This window comes from Lissotriton vulgaris, chromosome 6 (assembly GCF_964263255.1).
Source record: "Lissotriton vulgaris chromosome 6, aLisVul1.2, whole genome shotgun sequence".
Taxonomy (NCBI): domain Eukaryota; kingdom Metazoa; phylum Chordata; class Amphibia; order Caudata; family Salamandridae; genus Lissotriton; species Lissotriton vulgaris.
In genome coordinates this window covers 1,369,616,930-1,369,640,027 of record NC_141694.1, presented here as the reverse complement: position 1 = coordinate 1,369,640,027, position 23,098 = coordinate 1,369,616,930, and positions in this window count along the sequence as shown.

The following is a 23,098-nucleotide window of genomic DNA, read 5'->3' as shown; positions in this document are numbered from 1 at the left end:
CTTTATGCGAGTAAAACTTCCAGCTAACTATAACTGGTGTGAAACCTATGGTTTTTTCAGTGAATATATATATATATCCCACTGTCAGTCGCCAGTAGGTAGTTATAGTTAGAACCTAGCTTCCTTTGGAAAAGCATTTTTTGATTTGCTAATAACTTTGGCGTTGTTTAAGAAATCTTTGGAAAATTCTCCCAAAAAAAGTCTCTCCAGGTCAGCTCCTTTCCTGAAAGTTTGGGGGTGATTCGTCAAGCGGGAGCTGAGAAAAAAGAGGGGTCCCAAAATGCGTTTTCCCCACGTTAATTTCCCTAGGAAATTTTGAGACGGGCTACAGCCCGAACTGCTTAACAGAATTACCCCAAATTTGGCAAAAAGGTAGTGCTTGGATCAGGAAGTGACCTTTTTTTTCAAATGGTGTACATCGTTCAGTAGTTGCTGAGAATTAAAAAAAATAAGAGTCAAAAAATCAATTTCCCATAGGAAACTTTGGCCAAGGTTACAGCCAAAACTACTGAACGGAATTACCCCAAATTTGGCAAAAAAGAAGTGCTTGAATCAGAAATTAAATTTTAAAAAGTTTCAATATCTAGGGCAGCGGTGGAGTCGCGACCCCTCCCGACCACAAGCTTCTTTCTAATTGGCTGCCGCTACCACGAGCTTCATTCCAATTGGCTTTCAACACTACAAACCAGGAAGTGTTGGCAGCCATCTTGTGACTCGGTAGAAGCGAGTCACCAGAAAACAGAGAAACAAAGATATAAAACAAGAGAAGGGGGCAGGGTAGAAACCCATGACCCCCTAGGCCTGCTCAGGTATTCCGAGAAGGACACCAGGGCCAAAAAAGCATTTTCTTTTTTTAAAAATTCGGCACAATTTGTGCTGGGGTCCCAAATTTCGGCAAAATTGTTAAAAACAATAAAGCGCGGGTTCCTGCTTTTTATTTTAATGAGGCCCTTGGGTGGGCTAGGTCCCGGGAGAATATCTTAAAAAATAATAGCAGGACCCGCAGGTGCCCCCGCAGCTATGAGAACCACCACATCCCCGGGGCTTCACTCATGTCAGGAGTGGGGCCACGTGGCCCCCACTCCTGGAGCCAGTGATGGCCCTGGCGACCACCACCCCCCAAAGCCGGCTCCTACAGTGTCCAAGGGTGCCCACCCCGGCACACTGCTGTTTGCTATGACAGGGCGTGAGCCATGCGGCTTCTGCCCTGTCATAATAATCTTGCTTTGGATTTTGGAAGCAATAGCTGGGGATCCTACTCTCGTTTCCAAAATCTGATTGCTTTTCCACATGGGGAGGTGCATGTCAGCAGCTCCCGGTGTGGAAAAGCAATGCCCGCTCCCGGTGAGGCCCCATGGATGGGGTCCTTGGGGCCAGAATAGGCCACGTGAGGGGGCCCGAGGCGAATGTGAATTAGTTCAAGTGGACGTTTTTTTTTTGTTGCAACGCTAGCGCGGATCTCAGCGCGGCCCACGTGTGAAAGCGATGGGTGCGTGGCTCTCAGCACGGCACTCGAGTACTTCTTAAGTCTTTCAAACACTGAGGGGTATATTCTCAAGGACACATCGCCGAGTTAACGGCACTTTATCGCAACCAAAATGGTGATAAATTTAAAGCACCATTCACAAACTTGAGCAAACAGCCCATATTACCAGTTTACCAGCGATAGCAGCCTCAAAAAGTATTGTCACGGATGACCCTAGCAAATATTGCTAATGAGTTGTGAAGTAGGCGTTCCCGTGCAAAGAGCAGTGAGCACATCACTTCGCAAGTTTCTCAACCACCAGCAAGATCGTCGTAGAGAGTACAAAACAGGTGATATGGTGCGTTAGGAGCAGGAAGTTTACAACTGCTCTGAGCTGCTGTAAAGTTGGACTATAACCTAAAAGATGAAAGGGAGCCCAGCCCAGAGCCACACCTGAATGACATCAGATGCAATGGAGCCAACGATCATGCAGCTCGGACACCCAAAACTGCTGCAACACCCCCTGCAACCAGCCCCTTGTCTGCCATCACACCCTCACCCCCCCACAAACAAATGTGACAGCAACCTTAGGAAATCTGGAAGGTAACAAATTGGCTGATGTCGCACAATTTTAAATAAGAAGATGCATGTGAGGTTGGATAAATAAGAATCACAGTCATGTATGGATTTATTTAAACAAAACAACAACAAATAAAACTAGGTACAGCCATGGTGTGTCATCCCTGGACCATTTATGATTCACAGCCTTCAAGTCAAAAAGCAAAATAAGATTGTCTGTCATGCGTCCATCAGAGAAGAGAAAAAGAGAGAACGAGAGGAAGAGTGAGAGAGAGGAATAGCGAGAGAAATCTGAAAGGTAGCATAGAATCAGTAATAGCAGAGTACATACAACTGCACACGCCTAATTCCCTGTTTCGCCCCTGCACACCCAGGCTGCTGCACCCCATCGACTCCCGCCTCCAAGAGGTGTCTGTCCGCCTCTGCGCACCCAGGTTGCTGTACCCGATCCACTCCCACTGCCCAGAGGTGTCTGCCCACTGCTGTGCACCCAGGCTGCTGCACCCCATACACTCCTACTGCCTGGAGGTGACTGCCCTTTCCTGCGCACCCAGACTGCTGCACCCCATCCACTCCCACTGCCTAGAGGTGTCTTCCCTCTCCTGTGCACCCAGGCTGAGAGGAAGAGAGAGATAAAGAAAGGGAGAGAGAGAGAGGAAGAATGAGAGAGAAAGAAAGAGTGAGATACAAGGAAGATAGAGAAAGAGAGAAACACTATGAGAGAAGAGAGAGAGAGAAAGAGTGAGACAGAGAGGAAGAGAGAGAGAAAGAGAAAGAATGAGTAAGAGATGAAGAGACAGAGAAAGAGAGAAAGAGTGTGAGAGAGAGAAAGGAAGAGATAGAGAGTGATAGAGAGAGCAAGAGTGTGAGTGTGAGTGACAGAAAGGAAGAGATAGAGAGGGAGAGTGAGTGTTGACACTGTGGGGAAAATCCTCACAGGTCACCTTTCAGCCACCATTGTGTCTCCAACCACTTGCCGGGATATAGTGCAGTCCTCAAGCTTAGTCATCTGAAACATAGTATTGAATCAGTAATGGCAGAGTACGTAGAACTGCGCACACCTGAACCACTGTCCCATCTTTGTGTATCCAGGCTACTGCACCCCATCCACTTCCACTGCCTAGAGGTGTCTTCCCTCTCCTGTGCACCCAGGCTGAGAGGAAGAGAGAGATAAAGAAAGGGAGAGAGAGAGAGGAAGAATGAGAGAGAAAGAAAGAGTGAGATACAAGGAAGATAGAGAAAGAGAGAAACACTATGAGAGAAGAGAGAGAGAGAAAGAGTGAGACAGAGAGGAAGAGAGAGAGAAAGAGAAAGAATGAGTAAGAGATGAAGAGACAGAGAAAGAGAGAAAGAGTGTGAGAGAGAGAAAGGAAGAGATAGAGAGTGATAGAGAGAGCAAGAGTGTGAGTGTGAGTGACAGAAAGGAAGAGATAGAGAGGGAGAGTGAGTGTTGACACTGTGGGGAAAATCCTCACAGGTCACCTTTCAGCCACCATTGTGTCTCCAACCACTTGCCGGGATATAGTGCAGTCCTCAAGCTTAGTCATCTGAAACATAGTATTGAATCAGTAATGGCAGAGTACGTAGAACTGCGCACACCTGAACCACTGTCCCATCTTTGTGTATCCAGGCTACTGCACCCCATCCACTTCCACTGCCCAGATGTGTCTGCCCACCGCTGCGCACCCAGGCTGCTGCATCCCATCCACTTCCACTGCCCAGAGGTGTCTGCCTGCTGATGTGCACCCAGGCTGCTGCACCCCATCCACTCCCACTGCCCATAGGTGTCTGCCTGCCGCTGCACACGCAGGCTGCTGCACCCCATCCACTCTCACTGCCCAGAGGTGTCTTCCCGCCGTTGCGCACCAAGGCTGCTACACCCCATCAACTCCCACTGCCTGGAGGTGACTGCCCGCCACTGCGCATCCAGGCTGCTGCACCCCATCCACTGCGACTGCCCAGAGGTGACTGCCCGCCGCTGCACAAACAAGCCTCTCTGCTCACCTTCCACCGAAGAGGGTCCACCACGTGCCGAAGCAATCTTCTCACCCGTTGTGTACACGCGGTACACGCGGTCAAGCAGAGCTCACAATTCAAAATAGATGTTGATTTCCAGGATGGCCACGCATCATCGTAGGCTGCACGCATGCTCAGCTCTGTTGACACTTACTCAGTAGAACTGAAGTCATCGCCTTGCCACTCATCCATACAGCCACTCTCATAATCACTGACTCTCATGTATAGTTCTTTATATACCTCAAGTCTCACATTCACTGCATTTTACATATGTAGTTATTTGGACGTGTACCACTGAGACAAACAATCTCTCACCAAAACACCCATACACACACTCACCTGCACACAGCTGTTTCCACATGCACACTTGAACACATACACCCAGTGAATCAACCACTCACACATCTATGCACAGTCACACACCTCCCACCCACCCACACACACACTCAGTCTCCCATACAAATACACAGGCAATCAATCAATAACCCATTTAGACACTCATGTAGCTACTGACCAACACATGCAGCAGCTTACACAACAACAGACATACTGATCCACACACTCACAGACAGTATAGTCACCAACCCATGCATTCAGTAAGACACATTTAATCACTCACCTGTACAGTCAGTGACACACCTACTAAATCCTCCATCCAGACACTTATACCCCCACTCATTCTTCAATACACCTTGGCATATATATATAAAACATATTTAAACTTTAGAGAAACACATAGTCACTGGATTATGTTATCATGATGTCATCAGTGATGTCATTTGAGATGTCATTAGTGATGTCATCAGTGATGCCACTGACCATGTCATGAATGATGTAATATGTGATGTCATCAGCAGTAAACTGCGGGGGCATGAGTTATAGTTAGCTGAATTAACTATAACGGGGGAATTCCACTGGTTTTCTACGAGTGAAATGTCTAACTAACTCTAACGTCCTTGAAACCTATGGTTTTTTTCAGTGTATATATATATATATATATATATATATATATATATATATATATATTTATATATATATATATATATATACACTCTGAAAAAAACAGGTCGATAATATTGACCATCATATTGTGACTTAGAACCTCAAGTTTGTGGCCCTGTGATGTCACATGCATGATGCGCCTGACCTACTTCCCATAGGCATATGCGTCCTTGCGGTGCAGGGGCACATCTGCCAGATAGCCCCGCATCCTGTCCAAGCCCTATAAACATTTGTGAAATATGGGTACTTCGGGCTCCCCTCAACATCATTTTGCATTATGCCACTGTTGCCATTTTACAGTTATGAGATGCAGGCTAGACTAACAAATTAATCAGACGGATATCCAAATCTTTCCTTGACTTTTTCGGCCATGCTAAACTGTATTCTCACTAAAACATGCTGATATCTTTAACTGAAACCTTGCTTAATAACATGGTCAGGACATTCTCCTAAGTGAACATATTTTAAAATAAAGGCATGCCTAAAATATTTTGAGCTATTCCTTTTATGTATAAAAAGGTTACAGTTTCTGATATGCGTGGACCAGCTGAAATTATATTTAACCTGCATGATAAAGAAATGTATGTAACTTTCTCAGAGGTCAAGGAAAAGTCATGAAGCCGGTGCTACACAAACCACCAAGCCACTAGGGGATGAAATGTCATATTCACTGATTCAGTGTCTTTTCCTACGGATCCTGAAGTCTTGGTATTAATAAAGTAAAATCATGCAAAATTGTTCTGTACAGTTTAGGCACCACCTAATGAAGTAGCTCATGTTTTGTTTGTGTAGGATGCTTGATTTAACTTCAGTTTTGCTGTTTTAGGCACTCTTAATCCTCTGAAGTTAGGCATGAGTAGGAATGGCTGATTGTTTCTAATAAAATGAAGGTGCGAATGTGCATTTGATAATGTAAAGGACAACTTGAGCCCTCCTTGCGCCGTTGTGTTTCACTTAATTACCAACATAACCATTTTGAAAAATAGGTACAAAATCCTCACAATAAAAACATCCGCACATTTTTTTTCTAACCTAACTGAAGTCAGATTATCTGGTCAATGGAACAGGACACCCCTGCCTCGGGAAAGCCATTTTGCATGATTTAATGTAAGTTATTTTTTTTTGTACTGTGCGTCGATTTCGATTTATTTCTAAAGATGCTGCTGGTTCTGGAAACATGAGATTTAAACCATGGGATGCTTATGTTGCAACATGTCTCATTTATTTCCACTGTCATCACCCTCTCTGAAATATAATACCTGCTACCTGCCGAGTGAAATATTGCAGATGTTTTCAAAATAATATTGGATTGCTCATTGCCGAGACACTAAAGGTCTCTTCTGCTTGAAACTTGGATACTTTCAATTTAGATTTACACAGCAAAGTTTTAAAGGGCCTGCCATTCTTCAAGCCTTAATCATGCTCAGACAAGCCTCTGGATTCGGGCAGCTTTAAAAAACAAATCAGTTCTAGGCTACTGTGCAATCCCGAAGAAGGGAGAAAAGAACTGTGGGATGTTGTATATAATATCCTTGTTGCTATTTGAAATGAAGAATGCCTTCGCATGCAACATATTTTGCAGAACCAATATTATTGATGGAAATTAAAAAAAACAATTTTACTTCAGAACATTAAGAGCTAAAAAATAAAACACTTTGGGGCCCATTTATGAGCCCCTGCGTCACTTTTGCGCCACCGGTGTGTCACTTTTTGTGACGCACAAGTGGTGTAAAACATGCGCCATGTTGCGCCATCATTTACGAAGAGACGCATCCCTGTGCCAGGTATAATGTATGCGGGGCATTCTCGCGCAAGAAGGGTCATAGAAGTGACGCAGTGAAATCTGTAGGATTTCACTGCGCCACTTCTTGGATGCAAATGTGTTAATATCTTACGCCTACCTCACAGCAGTCGTAAGACTGTTGCAGGCCCTTTCACATGGGGCTTGCCCCATGTGAAAGGACACATTGCTGGAGTTGGGTCACTTTTGTGACACACTCCAGCAATGTGTCACTTTTGCGCCATACAGATATGTCAGAAATACTGACGTATCTGTAGCTCCTTGCGACATGATGCGTCATACACTAAATATGACGCATCAATCATGTCGCAAGGAGGGCGCACAGAGATATGACGCATCGCTGCTTTCACGCAGCGATGCTTCACTTCTCAAGATGAGGCCCTTTATTTTTAGGTCTTGCTTACAGACAGCATTTTGTTCTGTCTTGTTGTCCACTTGTGTACAATGCCAATACTTAGAGTGGGCTTTTGGTCAGCCCCATTGCTCATGACAGGTTGGCTTTCTTTTCAATCTCATTTACTTGCTTCTAATTCATTGGTGCTCTCTCTTCTTGTGTTTGTCTCTCTATTGGATCATAGCTTCTTTACCATCCTTCTGATCAGATAACTTTCATCCTTCTACTGTCTAACACTCAAGAAACTTGGATGGCTGAAGGGGTAAACTATCCCAGAGTTTGTCCATCCTAGTTCAATGGGTACAATCAGATGGGACCAGTTGTCCAAAATGGGAAACCCCTAATACATTAAAAGAAGTTCCAATGAGAATAGGAAGGACGGAGCTGGGTATTCAAGTCTGATGAGAATGGTGAAGGACATAGCTGGGTATAGCTACACAGATCTATCCTTCACCATTCTCACATTACTCTGAAAAAACAACACATTTTTGGCTTTCTTTCAACACCACATAGGAGTGCATGTGCATTTTTGCTCTCTCCATGGTGTGCTGCTTCCCATTCACATCCCCTCTCTCTGCTGCTATTTCACCCCCTACCCGCAGTTCATCTGTTGCTTCCTTTGCCATCTCCTAATCTTTTTGGCTTGTTTATTTCTTTTTTTCCAAAACTCTAGCCCTCCCCAGCATCTCCATTGTGTCCCTGCATCTCCCTGCTTGCTGTTGTTGCTCCCCAGCAATCAGTGGTGGTCAATTGCTCACTCTGCCTACCCTTATACCTTCTCTGTTGCATTCCTACCCATCCCTTTCCTGTTTCCTAAAGGTTTGAAGGGCTGGTTAACTTAAATTGGCTGTCTACTTCTCCCTTCTATATTACACGTTTTAATTAATATTTACTTTATTTTGTTTTTAATTTACTGCTTCAGGATGGGCATCTGCTATCTTGGAACAGTAAGTAAAAAAAACATTTTAGCTTCCAAAATAATGACCAGATGAACGTATTAAAAGCAAAATCATATTGTCATGTTAGTCATCAAATAATCAACACTACTGGTCTAAAAAGAAATAACTTCACCAGGACTGAAATATCCACTTTTCAGCAGCACAGTGCCCAAATGGAGGGCCGAGGACAATAGAAGTGAGCAAACAACATCAGAGTGCTCCCAGATTAGCCGCAATAACACTAGAAATTCTATGTTATGCATGCAGACATCGCTAATGTAGTATAAATACAGGTGACTATTCATGGATGAAACAAGGTAATTGAGCAGTTTCCCTCATCAAAAAGCGTACAGTCTTTTGGCTTTATCTGCTACAAATATATAGATTAAACTCAGATCTACTCAGATCAGACTACCATATTGCAAGACCCCTGTGGATCTTGAGCTTGTGTGGTAGGTGTGTTCCACTTTTAAATCAATGTATTGATGATCAGGAATCAATAAAAGAATGATTGCCAGCTAGACTGAAATCTTGACACGTTGCTCCATCCACAACCAAAGCCTCTTAGGCTACGAAAGCTGGGTTCCTTTCCTGCCTCAAGCAACTCTGTGAGGATCCAGAGATTCAGATTGGAGTTGGCCCTCATTTAGACACCTTGATCTAACTTAGTGGTCAGATCTTTACTCCATTTCCTCATGGTCCTAAAGTGAAAGTTTATGTTGCTGTGATTCTCAAAGTGAATGCACTCTATAACAGTCCTTTTACTCATCTTTGGTTTTGTACTATTCCATTGGTCAGCTGTAATTCAGTGGATCTTACTCAGGGCACTCTACATTGCATACCCGCTGAAACTGAGCCAACTTTAATACAACATTTAAGCTGCTTATCCAGGTGAACGTGTTTCAAGGCTCAAATAAGAATGAGATGCTTAAATATTACAAATCTTGCCTCAAAGGTATCCCTTTGCTTTCTAGCCTAAAAGCACAGGAATCCTTTGAATGCTTGCAGGAGCTCTAAACAGTTGCCTGATTTCAGCAACCTGAAACACCAAGGCCCAGATGTACTAAGATTTTGCATCAGGGTTGCATCACTTTGAAAAATCTATTTTGGGATTTACAAAGCCAAGCATACCACGATTTGTGTAGCTTTGTAAAACAAAAAGTAACACAAGGAAGCACATAGCATTGCCCTGCATTACTTTGTATCAGGTAGGCATTACATGGGCAGAGCATGGGTATTACCATAAGCCAACCATATATTTTGATGAAATCCCATATTTACAGAGGCTTGTAAATATGGGTTTGCGCCTAGCTGGTGCATCTACAGAGGCTGGCACAACAGAAGTGTCTTTATTTCTCCTTCTTACTTCCTTTTTGCCTGTCTGCTGTAGTCTGCAGCACACATTGAAAGAGGAATGAGCCCCAAGGATATTTTTTGTGTAGAAAGGTACCCCTTCCTGCACAAAAACTATCCTGATGACAATGAAGGAACACGTGCGACATAAATAAAGAGTGCCCACTTTGGCACTAGGCAGCCGCAAGTGAGCCAGAACAGGAACCATCAGAACTGTGCCATATCTTTGTAAGTATGGCACAGTTATTCTCACTACCTGTCACCCAATGCAGTGCAGCAACTGTGGTGTGTTGTCTGAAATTTTAGTAAAACTGGGCCCGATCCCTACTAAATTTGTTTCTGGAAATTCCAGAACTACTTGTCCCTGTGTAGAGCTATAAAAACAAGCCTGCTCTCTCCCTCAGCACTTGAGCTATTCAATCCTAAAAACTAAATCCACCACAAAAAAGAGCCCTTTTAGTTGGACATATGACTATAGAAAGACCTCACAAGAGTATGTATGACATCATAATAACCAATTACAATCTATTACACTAGCTATGTGCCACATTCACACCTAGGTCCAATAAATCTACCGCAACACAATTGGAGCACATCTCTGACTCTTGTGCAACACACTCAACTCTTTGTACATAAGGAAACTCTCTGTCAATGCACATTACCCCTCATATGTCCTCCTTGTCCCAGTCCTTACTAAGTGAGGTAATCCTACGTCACGACAGTCCAATTGAAACATTAGTGTTTCTTTTATACTTACCATTAAAGCCACTCCCACCCACCGCCTGTTTTTTTACTGTCCGACATGGTGGTTGGAACATTGGTGTTTGATGTGCCGTGTTTTGTTTCTGTTTCTGCTGGTTCATGCAGGAGGGCTACGGTGCGGTAAGTTTGTTTTTATTTAAATGTCCGTCTTCCCTTGGTTCTGTCTCCACTTCAGGTTCCTCTCCTGTCGTCGCCCCGTCTTCTTAGCTTAAATCTGACGACCTGGCTCTTGAATGGCTAACTTTGAAATCTTTGGATTGTTCTTCTTTGGTGGCCTGTGACATTCAGCACTCACATAGGCCTTCAACCGTTAAGACCTAAGGTAAGCATTGGGGCTCTTTTGTCTCTTGGGGCTCCTCTCATGGTTTGTTTCCTGTGGTTGGGGATCTGGCTTCTATTCTTGATTTTCTTCAAAATAGGTTATGGAAAGACCTTTTCCCTTCTACTTTGTCTGCTCAATGGGCTAAAGTTTGGGCATGTAGGGGTCCTGTGGCCTCCTTGGAGTTTGTTGCTCATTTGCTGAGTCGGCTTCTGCAAAGTTTGTGGCTTTGTCGTCCAGTCGACACAGTGCCTTCTGTTTTGAGGTGTATGAAGTTTCCCCCTTTGGAGCCTTTGTTGGAAGCAGATTTATTGTGGTTATCTGCTAGGGTGGCTTTTCTGTTGGGCATCACCTCCACTAGTCGGTTGGGTGAGTTGGGTGTTTTGCTTGTCTCCTTTCCTTATTTGCAGTTTCTGCCGGACAGAGTGGCTTTGCAGCTTGACACAGCCTTTCTCCCTAAAGTCTCCTACAAAATCCATTTGCAGCAGGAGGTGGTCCTTCCTGATTCGCCTGAGGATAGGGATTTGCTTGTTACTTCAGCCTTGGATGTTCACAGGGCCCTTCAGGTTTACCTCCAACGCACCCTAGGGTTTCGTCTTTCTCCTGCCCTATTGTCTCCCGTGGAGGTGTGGCTACCGGTAGAAAGTTTCTACTTCCCCCATAGGTCGATGGGTGAGTTTGGCGGCGTGCCAATCCTATAAGTCTGTGGGTCTGCCTCCTCAGTCTCCGGTGCCGAGATGTTCGACATGTTTTGTGTTCGTTTTTTGGGCTGAGGCGGCAGGGGTGTCTATCCAGATTTGTAGGGCAGCCACTTGGCAGCCCCATCATACCTTTGTCTGCATTATTGCCTTGATGTTTTGCGTGCCTCTGTGGACAATTTTGCTGTTGGCGTTGTGATCGCTGCTGTACCTTAATCATTTGTTTGATTAAACATTTGTGCTTTTGCATGGATACCTGGTGTCCTGCGTTTTTCTTCATGGTTTTTCAGCTTGTGAGGTCCTCACATAGTAAGGACTGGGACGAGGAGGACATATGAGGGGGTAATGTCTTGTTACTTACCGGTAATCTTCATTACCCCGATTAAGGTCCTCCTCATCCCAGTCATATTCCATCCCTCCCTCCTGCTGTGTTTGTGTCTGGACTTGTTGATAACAAGTGGGTGGGAGGGGCTTAAATGGTAAAAATAAAAGAAACACTAACATTTGATTTAGACTGTCATGAGGCAGGATTGCCTCCCATAGTAAGGCCTGGGACGTGGAGTACCTTAATCGGGGTAATGAAGATTATCGATAAGTAACAAGACAATTTCGAGTTCACATTCAATAACTGGTTGGTGGTGGATGTAGAAAAAGGCTACATTTTGTATATTTTACAGCAGCCACAGCAAAGCATAACATAATGAAGTGCTTTCACAGAAACTGTGCATGAGCATACAAGACATTTTCTAAATAATCAAAAGTTGTCCTTTCTGTGAAGTACATTGTTTTCTAATATTCTTTTTTTCAAAAATTCAATTAGGTCCTGTTGGCATGAAAGCTAAAAAATCCAAATAAAAAACAATAGTAAAAATAAACTGTAGAAATGCTTGACATGATCTATGCCCGCTACTTTGCTAGTGCACGCAATCAGGCAACCATTTGACAGTGTTCAAATGTCAGACTATAACATTAACGAAACATCCGCAATGTCACAATCTAAATATACCAAGTTTGTTGGTCTCCCAAGGGCCATGCAGTGGCTGCCATGTTTGTTTTTATGCAGCATTAGCTAATAAATTGGCATCTGCCGAAATTTCAGCTACACCTGTAAAATATGAGTCAGCTTTTATGAGGTACTTTCTTTGTCATTAAATGGAACATCACCTTAGCCCTCTGGCTAATAAGGCAGTTTTGCAACAGCCATTATGAGACGTGAACCCATCTTCTCATTAGAGAAGAAGCTGCTTGCTAGGTCAACGAGGATTTTACCAAGTTCGCGTGAAGGATGTAAGACATTCATCCCAGTGGCAACAGGCCAACATCTGAGCTCACTGATTGGTTTCTTGAATGAGGAGGGAGAGATGCATCGCTTCCAAAAGGTCCCTCTAATGTGCTCCTCGCACCGAGCACGCACTTTAACTCATAAAGCTGCACAACATTCACTTGTCCTTCCTGTTTCACCTCCTAAGTAGGTTCTTTTAAAGTTTCGTGATGGGCCGATTATGCCTCTTTAAAATGTTTATACTTGGGAAAGTTTCTCTCAAACACTAAAAGTGTTCAGGTGCATACTGCAGGTTGAATTTCCCTTTTTGAAAGAAACAGTTATCAGACTCCTGATCTATTTTTATTCCTATGTTAACAGTAATTAAATACATTTTTTCTTGGGATTTTAATGAAGCTACGTACTTTAAGTTAAAATGCTACATTGCACGAAATTAACTACGGAAAATGACAAATTTCATCAGCAAAAAAAATAAAAAGATTAAAATTCATAAATGTAATATTTAAATGCGCGTGGATTGGAAAACTGTACATTTTGTGGACAACCGAATTCACAACTCACCATTGCACTTACACAAGGTGCAAAGAATGTGTGCAAATTAGCTTGTGTAAATTCACAACAGCAATGTGCATTATCAGCACTAGGAGACGTGGTCAAGACTGTTGTGGACACAAAAACAGGCACCCCTCTTTGCTATAATGGATGGTCCTGCAGCTGCATTTCACCTGGTTACCCATGTCAAGCAGCGTTTGAATTACAAGCAGCAAAAAAATGGTATAGGGGCCTATTGAGAACCCAGTACGCCATTAAGCATGTAGTACGTGTGTGTTGTGTTTCCATTTTACCCCTATATTTGAGGTATAGAGAAGAGAAATAAATCACATCTCATTCTACTATCGAGAGTGATGTCTCGCCTGGGCGAAGCTGTGTTCAATGCTCGCCAGGAGAGAATTACTTCTGCCTCAAGTGCGGTTTTTAACTTTTAAAAAACGCTTTTAATACCTGTTGCTGCTTGAATCTGCTATTTGCACAAGGGAAGGGAGGGAGGTGTGAAGAACCCACCGGCCTCCATTTTCACTGGTAGAGGTCTAGTTATTGCACGCTGGGTTATTTAAACAGTGCGCTGACGCGGACGCGCAGCGGGAGCGCCGCTGGCGCACCTAAGGCAAGCCCATCGGCACCCGTCAGCACTCGGACCGGGCTCAGGGCCAGTCCCCCTAGTCATTTATTTTCAGACTCTTTGAGATACTCTGAAAGAGAGTTACTTAGACCTAATCCGGGAAAAGGATTATGCAGGTGCCCTCCGATTCCTTTAACGGCCACAGATAACATGGAAAGCACATGCCCTTGCTGCCGGCTACACCTCCCCCATGTTCCTGATGTTCCAGCCACTGGTCCAGTTGTTAGGTCAACTAGGAAGTTAAACACAGAGGATATAGGTCCTTCAAAACGTCATTTATTAAGTGCCCGATCATTGATTTAACACAGTAATAAATAAAAGTGCATTATTACGGGATGGAACATGAAATCAAGCTTGCTTTCATTACTGAGTCATGTGCAGATAGTGCCGCTGGGCCTGACTTGGTGTAGGCAACTCCCCCAAGTTTTCACTGCTACACACTGGATAGACCATAAAAGAGAGGATGGAGGTTGGCAGTTATATACCATGAATCGGTGGAACCTGCTTTTAATACTGCCTCCAATACTTCCTGTGAGGCCTTAGCTTTCAGTATTCATATGGCACATTACAGCACCTTCAAAGTTATACTGCTTTACCATCCACCTGGCCCAAAAAAGGATTTTTGGATAATCTAGGTACCCTGCTCAAGGAAGGGCTTTGCCGAGACTCCTACACGGTGCTAGGAGATTTCAATTTCAATCTTGAGGTCCACCTGGAGGATGTACGACATTACAACACATGCTTTTACATCGCATGCTTTTACAACGCGGGTTTTAGAACGCATACCATTACAACGCATAGTGCTTTGGGGCGCTGGATAGTGAATAGTTTAATTTACTATTCCAACTCCAGTCCCCGTGGATAGTAGGGAAGGTGTTGGACAGTAAATTAAACCTATTCCCTATCCTAGAGCGCCCCCCCCAGCGCAATGCGTTGTAATGGTTTGCGTTGTAAAAGTTGCGTCGTAAAGGCACTGCGTGGTAAAAGTTGCATTGTAAGTGATGTTCCCCCCCCCCCTGGATCCAGACACTTGTCAACTGGAGCAAATTATGGGGGTTGGAGATCTTAAGCAGTTGGAGAAGGTCCCGACTCATGAAAAAGGGCACACCCTGGATGGGATATACTCCAATAACCAAGATCTAGCATGCACCTCAGTTCTCACTCCTCAATGGATGGATCACTGTGCTATTCAATTTGACTTGAAGAGTAGCACGGGCCGGATATCCAGTGTAAAATCAGTCCATGAGATTGCCACTAGAACCTGGGGAAGAGTGGACACTAAGGTATCAGAAGAAACCTTAAGACGATCTATGCGCCCTCTGCCTCCTGAAGTAGAGAAGGCTGCTTCAGCCTATACGCAATGGCTGGTTGCAACCTGTAACTATTTAGCCCCGGAAAAAAAGTGGACCCCCAAACGGGTTCATCCCTCAGAGCGCTGGTATTCTGAGGAACTTAGTGCCAAATAATTGGCCTTCAAGCAATTAGAACGGGCCTGGAGGAGAGGTATGCCAGTGCTGACAAGGAAACGTATAGACACTGCATTACCTCCTAGAAACAGCTTTTACTAGAAGCCAAAAGAAAGTTCTTTACAAGGCAAATAGCATTAGCCAAATCCCATCAAAAGACCTTGATTAAACTATTTAAAAACTTTCCACCCCTAGCAGCCGGGATCCCGGCGGCGCTCCTCCTGGCTGACATTGATAGGGCCTTCGATCCGCTAAGTTGGGTCTATCTCCGAGCGCTCCTGTCTCGCCTAAACCTTGGGCCCCGCTTCCTCTCGTATTTTCAGTTGCTGTACACAGATCTGACGGCATCGGTGAGAGTGGCAGGAGCAGTGTCCGACCCCTTCTCTATCAGCCGAGGCACCCGACAGGGATGCCCCCTCTCACCCTATTTGTTCGCCCTGGCCATGGAGCCGCTGGCGGCGTGGGTGCGAATGGATGCACAGATGCGGGGAGTTGAGTGGGAGGTGGGCCCGTCCGATCGTATTGCACTTTATGCGGACGACGTCCTCTTCTTCCTCACGGACTTAGATAAATCCGGGCCCAGAGTCCTTGAGATAATGTGGATATTTGGAGAGGTATCCGGCCTGTGCTTGAACATACGGAAATCCACGTTGTGGGAGCTGGGGGGACACGGGGGTGAGGAAACTGGGCGTCAGCGCTGCAAGAGGCAGCTAGCGGCATTAAATATCAGGGCGTATTCCTGACGGATGTCCATGGGGTCGCTTGGGCACGCAATGTGGTGCCTTTTTGGGACCGCATACGATCAGACATGAAAACATGGTCCATAATGCCCCTGAATATATATGGCCGATCGGCCATATTCAAGATGGTGGCTCTCCCACGTATCCTTTATCAGCTGCAAAATCAACCGTATCCTATAGCACCACAGTGATTTAGACAGGTGAATTCAACGTTGAGTCAGTTTCTTTGGGCTGGAGGGGTGGCGAGAGTGGCACTCCACACCTGTTTCCTCTCCACATACTGTGGGGCCTGGCAACATCAGACATCTTATCCTATTACCAAGCATCTCACCTATTGTTACTGAATGAATGGTGGTATGGGGACCGAGGCGACCCAGCCTATGCCCTTGAGAGATATATGATGGACCCAGATACGTTGCACACCATTTTATACTCGGTGGCCATAAGGAAGAGGCTCCCAGTGGTTACCCAGGTGGTTTTCCAGTCGTAGCGTGGAGCCCTACGCCGCATCGGGTGGTGGAATAAATTAACAAGAGAGACCCCACTGTGGCAGAATGGGCGGCTGCCGGCGCTGGCGTCCTTGCAGGGATTCCGCGGCTGGGATGCCATCGGCATATCGACGTTGGGCCACGTCATGAAAGGCACGACCCTCAAGTCGTTTCAAGCACTGAGAGAAGAATATGATATGCCTCGAACTCAATTTTTTAAATACCTGCAACTCGACACGCCTTATCCCCCTCCTTGGTAGGCCTAGACTCGATGCCCGAATTTAGTCCCGTCGAGGCCAAGGTGTTTATGGGGGAATTGGAAGAGAAGAAGACTCATGAAAAAGGGCACACCCTGGATGGGATATACTCCAATAACCAAGATCTAGCATGCACCTCAGTTCTCACTCCTCAATGGATGGATCACTGTGCTATTCAATTTGACTTGAAGAGTAGCACGGGCCGGATATCCAGTGTAAAATCAGTCCATGAGATTGCCACTAGAACCTGGGGAAGAGTGGACACTAAGGTATCAGAAGAAACCTTAAGACGATCTATGCGCCCTCTGCCTCCTGAAGTAGAGAAGGCTGCTTCAGCCTATACGCAATGGCTGGTTGCAACCTGTAACTATTTAGCCCCGGAAAAAAAGTGGACCCCCAAACGGGTTCATCCCTCAGAGCGCTGGTATTCTGAGGAACTTAGTGCCAAATAATTGGCCTTCAAGCAATTAGAACGGGCCTGGAGGAGAGGTATGCCAGTGCTGACAAGGAAACGTATAGACACTGCATTACCTCCTAGAAACAGCTTTTACTAGAAGCCAAAAGAAAGTTCTTTACAAGGCAAATAGCATTAGCCAAATCCCATCAAAAGACCTTGATTAAACTATTTAAAAACTTTCCACCCCTAGCAGCCGGGATCCCGGCGGCGCTCCTCCTGGCTGACATTGATAGGGCCTTCGATCCGCTAAGTTGGGTCTATCTCCGAGCGCTCCTGTCTCGCCTAAACCTTGGGCCCCGCTTCCTCTCGTATTTTCAGTTGCTGTACACAGATCTGACGGCATCGGTGAGAGTGGCAGGAGCAGTGTCCGACCCCTTCTCTATCAGCCGAGGCACCCGACAGGGATGCCCCCTCTCACCCTATTTGTTCGCCCTGGCCATGGAGCCGCTGGCGGCGTGGGTGCGAATGGATGCACAGATGCGGGGAGTTGAGTGGGAGGTGGGCCCGTCCGATCGTATTGCACTTTATGCGGACGACGTCCTCTTCTTCCTCACGGACTTAGATAAATCCGGGCCCAGAGTCCTTGAGATAATGTGGATATTTGGAGAGGTATCCGGCCTGTGCTTGAACATACGGAAATCCACGTTGTGGGAGCTGGGGGGACACGGGGGTGAGGAAACTGGGCGTCAGCGCTGCAAGAGGCAGCTAGCGGCATTAAATATCAGGGCGTATTCCTGACGGATGTCCATGGGGTCGCTTGGGCACGCAATGTGGTGCCTTTTTGGGACCGCATACGATCAGACATGAAAACATGGTCCATAATGCCCCTGAATATATATGGCCGATCGGCCATATTCAAGATGGTGGCTCTCCCACGTATCCTTTATCAGCTGCAAAATCAACCGTATCCTATAGCACCACAGTGATTTAGACAGGTGAATTCAACGTTGAGTCAGTTTCTTTGGGCTGGAGGGGTGGCGAGAGTGGCACTCCACACCTGTTTCCTCTCCACATACTGTGGGGCCTGGCAACATCAGACATCTTATCCTATTACCAAGCATCTCACCTATTGTTACTGAATGAATGGTGGTATGGGGACCGAGGCGACCCAGCCTATGCCCTTGAGAGATATATGATGGACCCAGATACGTTGCACACCATTTTATACTCGGTGGCCATAAGGAAGAGGCTCCCAGTGGTTACCCAGGTGGTTTTCCAGTCGTAGCGTGGAGCCCTACGCCGCATCGGGTGGTGGAATAAATTAACAAGAGAGACCCCACTGTGGCAGAATGGGCGGCTGCCGGCGCTGGCGTCCTTGCAGGGATTCCGCGGCTGGGATGCCATCGGCATATCGACGTTGGGCCACGTCATGAAAGGCACGACCCTCAAGTCGTTTCAAGCACTGAGAGAAGAATATGATATGCCTCGAACTCAATTTTTTAAATACCTGCAACTCGACACGCCTTATCCCCCTCCTTGGTAGGCCTAGACTCGATGCCCGAATTTAGTCCCGTCGAGGCCAAGGTGTTTATGGGGGAATTGGAAGAGAAGAAGATTTCTAATATATATAATATATATAATATATATATCAGACTCTGGTTACACATTGCTCTTCTTCACTGGATAAACTGCGATCTGTGTGGGAGGGAGACATAGGTGCCTTGGAGGAAGAAGACTGGAGGGAGGCCCTTGAGGCTCCGAGAGGGGCGGCAATAGCAGTGCGCCTGCGTTTCATTCAATTTAAGTATTTACATAGAGCCTACTATACTAGAGACAGACTGTGGAGAGCTGGTCTGATTGCCTCCCCTGAGTGCTTGTGGTGTGGGCGTGCAGTGGACACATTCATACATACGGTGTGGTCGTGTGAGAAGCTGTCGAGGTTCTGGGTGGGAGTATGGAATTGCTTGTCTGAGGTGTTGGGCTGGGACCTTCCTCGCTCGCCGCAGCTGGGTCTTCTCCATGTTATGGAACAGGTTGGAGGAAACATATACAAACGCCATCTGCTGGTCCTGGGCCTTACGGTGGCCAAAAGAGATGTAGCTCGGGCCTGGAAGGACCCTAGGGCTCCTTTAATAGAGGTGTGGAAGAAGGGTTTGGACTTTTGCATGGGACTAGAGCGCCTGATCTTCAAGGCCAGGGGCTGTCCCCGAAAACATTTCAAAATATGGAAGCGGTGGGCAGACTATAGAGGGCTGTGGCTGGAACCACCAGCACAACAGGATGCTGATGTAGAGCAATTGCTCGCTGACCCTGGGTGAAAAGGGATACACACTGATTGTGATTTGATAAGTTTTACTTCTGGACCATGTCAACACTGTGCGGGGTTGGGGGTGGGTAATAGAGGTGTGGAAGAAGGGTTTGGACTTTTGTATGGGACTAGAGCGCCTGATCTTCGAGGCCAGGGGCTGTCCCCGAAAACATTTCAAAATATGGAAGCGGTGGGCGGACTATAGAGGGCTGTGGCTGGAACCACCAGCACAACAGGATGCTGATGTAGAGCAATTGCTTGTTGACCCTGGGTGAAAAGGGATACACACTGATTGTGATTTGATAAGTTTTACTTCTGGACCATGTCGACACTGTGCAGGGTTGGGGGTAAGATCCAGGAAGGAGGGCAATGGGAGGGAGTTCGGGTTTGTCCTTTTATATCAAAATGTCGATTGAATTGATTATATGTGATGGTTCATTATTTGCTCACTGGCCCTCCGGTTCATGGGGGGCAGTGTCCTCTATGTAATTCCTCAACAATATAATAAAAACTTGTTCTGAAAAAAAAAAAAACTTGCCACCCCTAATGTCCCAAAGAATCAGAGCAACCCTGAATTCTGTGATAAAATGGCTGATTTTTTTAACTTCTTCGTTGCTCAAGATGAGCCCAGCTCATCATGAGTCACAGTGGAGCTGTGCTCATGATGAGCTGGGCTCGTCATAACGGCTGCGCTCTGCCCACGCGTGATTGATTCCCGGCCTGTGCGGGAAAATTAATCAGTGGGCGGAGTTGTGACGAGCCCAGCTGGTCATGAGCACAGCTCCACTGTGACTCATCACGAGCTGAGCTCGTTACGAGCACCGCTGCGCCGTGCTCACACCCCCTCCCCCGCATCATGTGGGAATTACCCCTGCAGGGAAGGGGTTCAACAAAAAGTTGAAACTATTTCTTCTTCCTTCACTAAAGCAGACAAAAAGGCACTAGTGCACCTGAACATGGATGGAATTGACAGCCCCAGCCCTTTATCAGTCTTAGATCAATTTAAAACCTTGGAAATACCGGAAACAATTAAACTTCTGAATTCAATTTGCTCTGGAGCTCCCTCTGATCCCTGCCCAGCGTGGGTTATCAAACTAATCCCAGAAGTTATCGGAACAGCACTTACACCTCTGCTTAATGCTATACTAAGCTCAGGCATATTTCCTAAAAAGTGGAAACTGGCCTTTGTTCTTCCTTTGTTGAAGAAACAGACTCTGGACCCCACAGACCCAAACAATTACAGGCCAATTTCACGGCTTCCATTTCCTGCCAACATTCTGGAAAAAGCCATAAATACCCAACTCAGTGCATTTCTTCAATCCAATAATTCCCTTGATCCCTCCCAATATGGATTTGGGGCTGACCACAGCACTGAGTTGGCTCTAATTAAATCCACGGAGGAAATTAGAGAGGCCTTGCATAGGGGAGGAAATGCCATACTGATTCTATTGGATCTGTTCGCAGCCTTCGACACAGTCCATCACAAAATGCTGATGGACTGGTTGTCCGACAAAACCGTGCTGCCTCCCCTGCGGGGTGGCACAGGGCTCATCATTTAGTCCAACGCGTTTTAATATCTATGTGGCACCCCTGGCAGGAGTTATCCGATCCTTTGGGTTCCAACTTACTTCCTATGCTGACAACACTCAAATAGTGTTGTCATTGACTGAGGAGGCGTAAAATGAAACAGGGGCTTGTTTCCACGACTGTATGATGGCCATCTCTGGTTGGATGTCTTCTAACTGTTTGAAATTAAACTCCAACAAGACCGAGGTCATAATGTTTGGAAATAATCCACTTGTTTGGACTCCAGAATGGTGGCCTAAAAACCTTGGACTCTGCTCCCTACCTACCAAGAAAGCAACATTTTTTGGGGTATGGGTGGACAATAAACTCACCATGAGTGACCAAATAAGTATGGTGACATCGGCTTGCTTTCAGGCACTAAAAATCATAAGAAAAATCAAGTATTTTCTCACGGAAACCAGCCTCAAAACAGAGGTAACAGCCCTTAAAATGGCACGTCTTGACTATTGTAATAGTTTATATCCCAATGCCCCAAAGCAACATATCTATCGGCTTCAACTCACCCAAAACGCAGCGGCCAGATTTCAGTCAGGGACCTCAAAATTTGTCTCATTAAAGGGGGAACTCAGGCAACTTCATTTGCTCCCGGTCAAACAAAGAGTACCCTTCAAGGCACTCTGCACGGTCTTTAAGGCCATCAATGGCGTAGGCCCCGATTTCCTGAGGCGTAAATTTCAATGGTATGTCCCGGGAAGAATGCTAGGATCAACAGGAGCTAAGAAAGTTCCAGTCCCCACATTTAAAAAAAGTCAACTAGGGAGGGAGGAGCTTCATCACTTGTGCTTCTAGGGCATGGAATGAACTTCTACTCCATCTCAGGAATGCCTGGGATCTCTTCCCCTTTAGAAAATGGCTGAAGACATGGTTCTTTTCTCAGTAGCATTTACCTTTGTGGCTCCCAGCAGACAGTGCTTAGCACCAGGACACCCTAGGGTAACGATACGCTCTACAAGTGTGACTAACTTAACATAACATGGAGCAGGATTTCGCTAAAGAAACCTGCTCAATTGAACACCCCTATAATATGTACTTACAGTAAGTAGTTTTAGAACAAACTTTTCGTGCACTTTTACACTACACATGGGAAGCTTGCTTTGCAAATTGCATGAACTAACCAGAATAAATAATGCAGTTTTCCAGCTTATGCTATGCTAGGCTAACTGTAAATAATGAAGTAGAGCTAAAGTGGGGGGTAAACAGTGAGAATCTCATTGTCACAGAATTAATAAATGTCTGTTTTAAGTTCTTTTAGTAATAGACGAGTCCTTCATGTCTTAAAGTTACCCTAATTGAGGGCGGGTGAAATTGTTCGCGAGCAGGAATCATGTGACCATGTGACTGAACTGCTGAGCAAACTGAGAAAGCCTGGCCTGGTGAAGGACAAACGTTGACTGCCAGCTTGAGTGAAAAGAGCAAGTAAAGTTATTAAACTTGACCCAAGCTCATCAGGGATTTGGGTGAATCTGTATGGGCCAAAGTATGTGATGATTGTGGTGATGATAACAGGTGACCGTGCTCTGCGGTAGACTGACCGTTACAACCAAAAGATGTCGCCCCATAAAGTGAGTGTTATTGCTGAAAATGTTTCAAGGCTTAAATCATGGGTTTTTTTATAAGTTGCCTTTCAAATCCCAGTAAAATAATTACACTTGAAGCCAGTGGGAAACAATGAACACAGTAGAAAAATCAAAACATGTAATTAGAAAATATACACTTTCATAAAATTCAATAAAATATTTTGAGCATGAGAAAATATATAATTTGTGTGCAATAATAATCTATTTCTTAAATAAATATGGCGTTAAAATATACCTGCAATAAAAACAGACTAGTTTATGACTACAAGTGACTAGTTATGCAGTGGTATAGTCGGATCTTGCCAGGCACTGTGATGGTCCTCCTCCTCAAGCATTAGGAAGCTTGCCTGTAGGAGTGAAGAACCTGTCTAACTGTGTAAGAGGCATCTCTGGAGAGGGACAGGCAACACCACAGCCTTTCACCAGAAGGAGCCCCATAACAAGGAAAGACTGCAAATGGCAGCTCAGATCATGTTTATGGACTTTTAT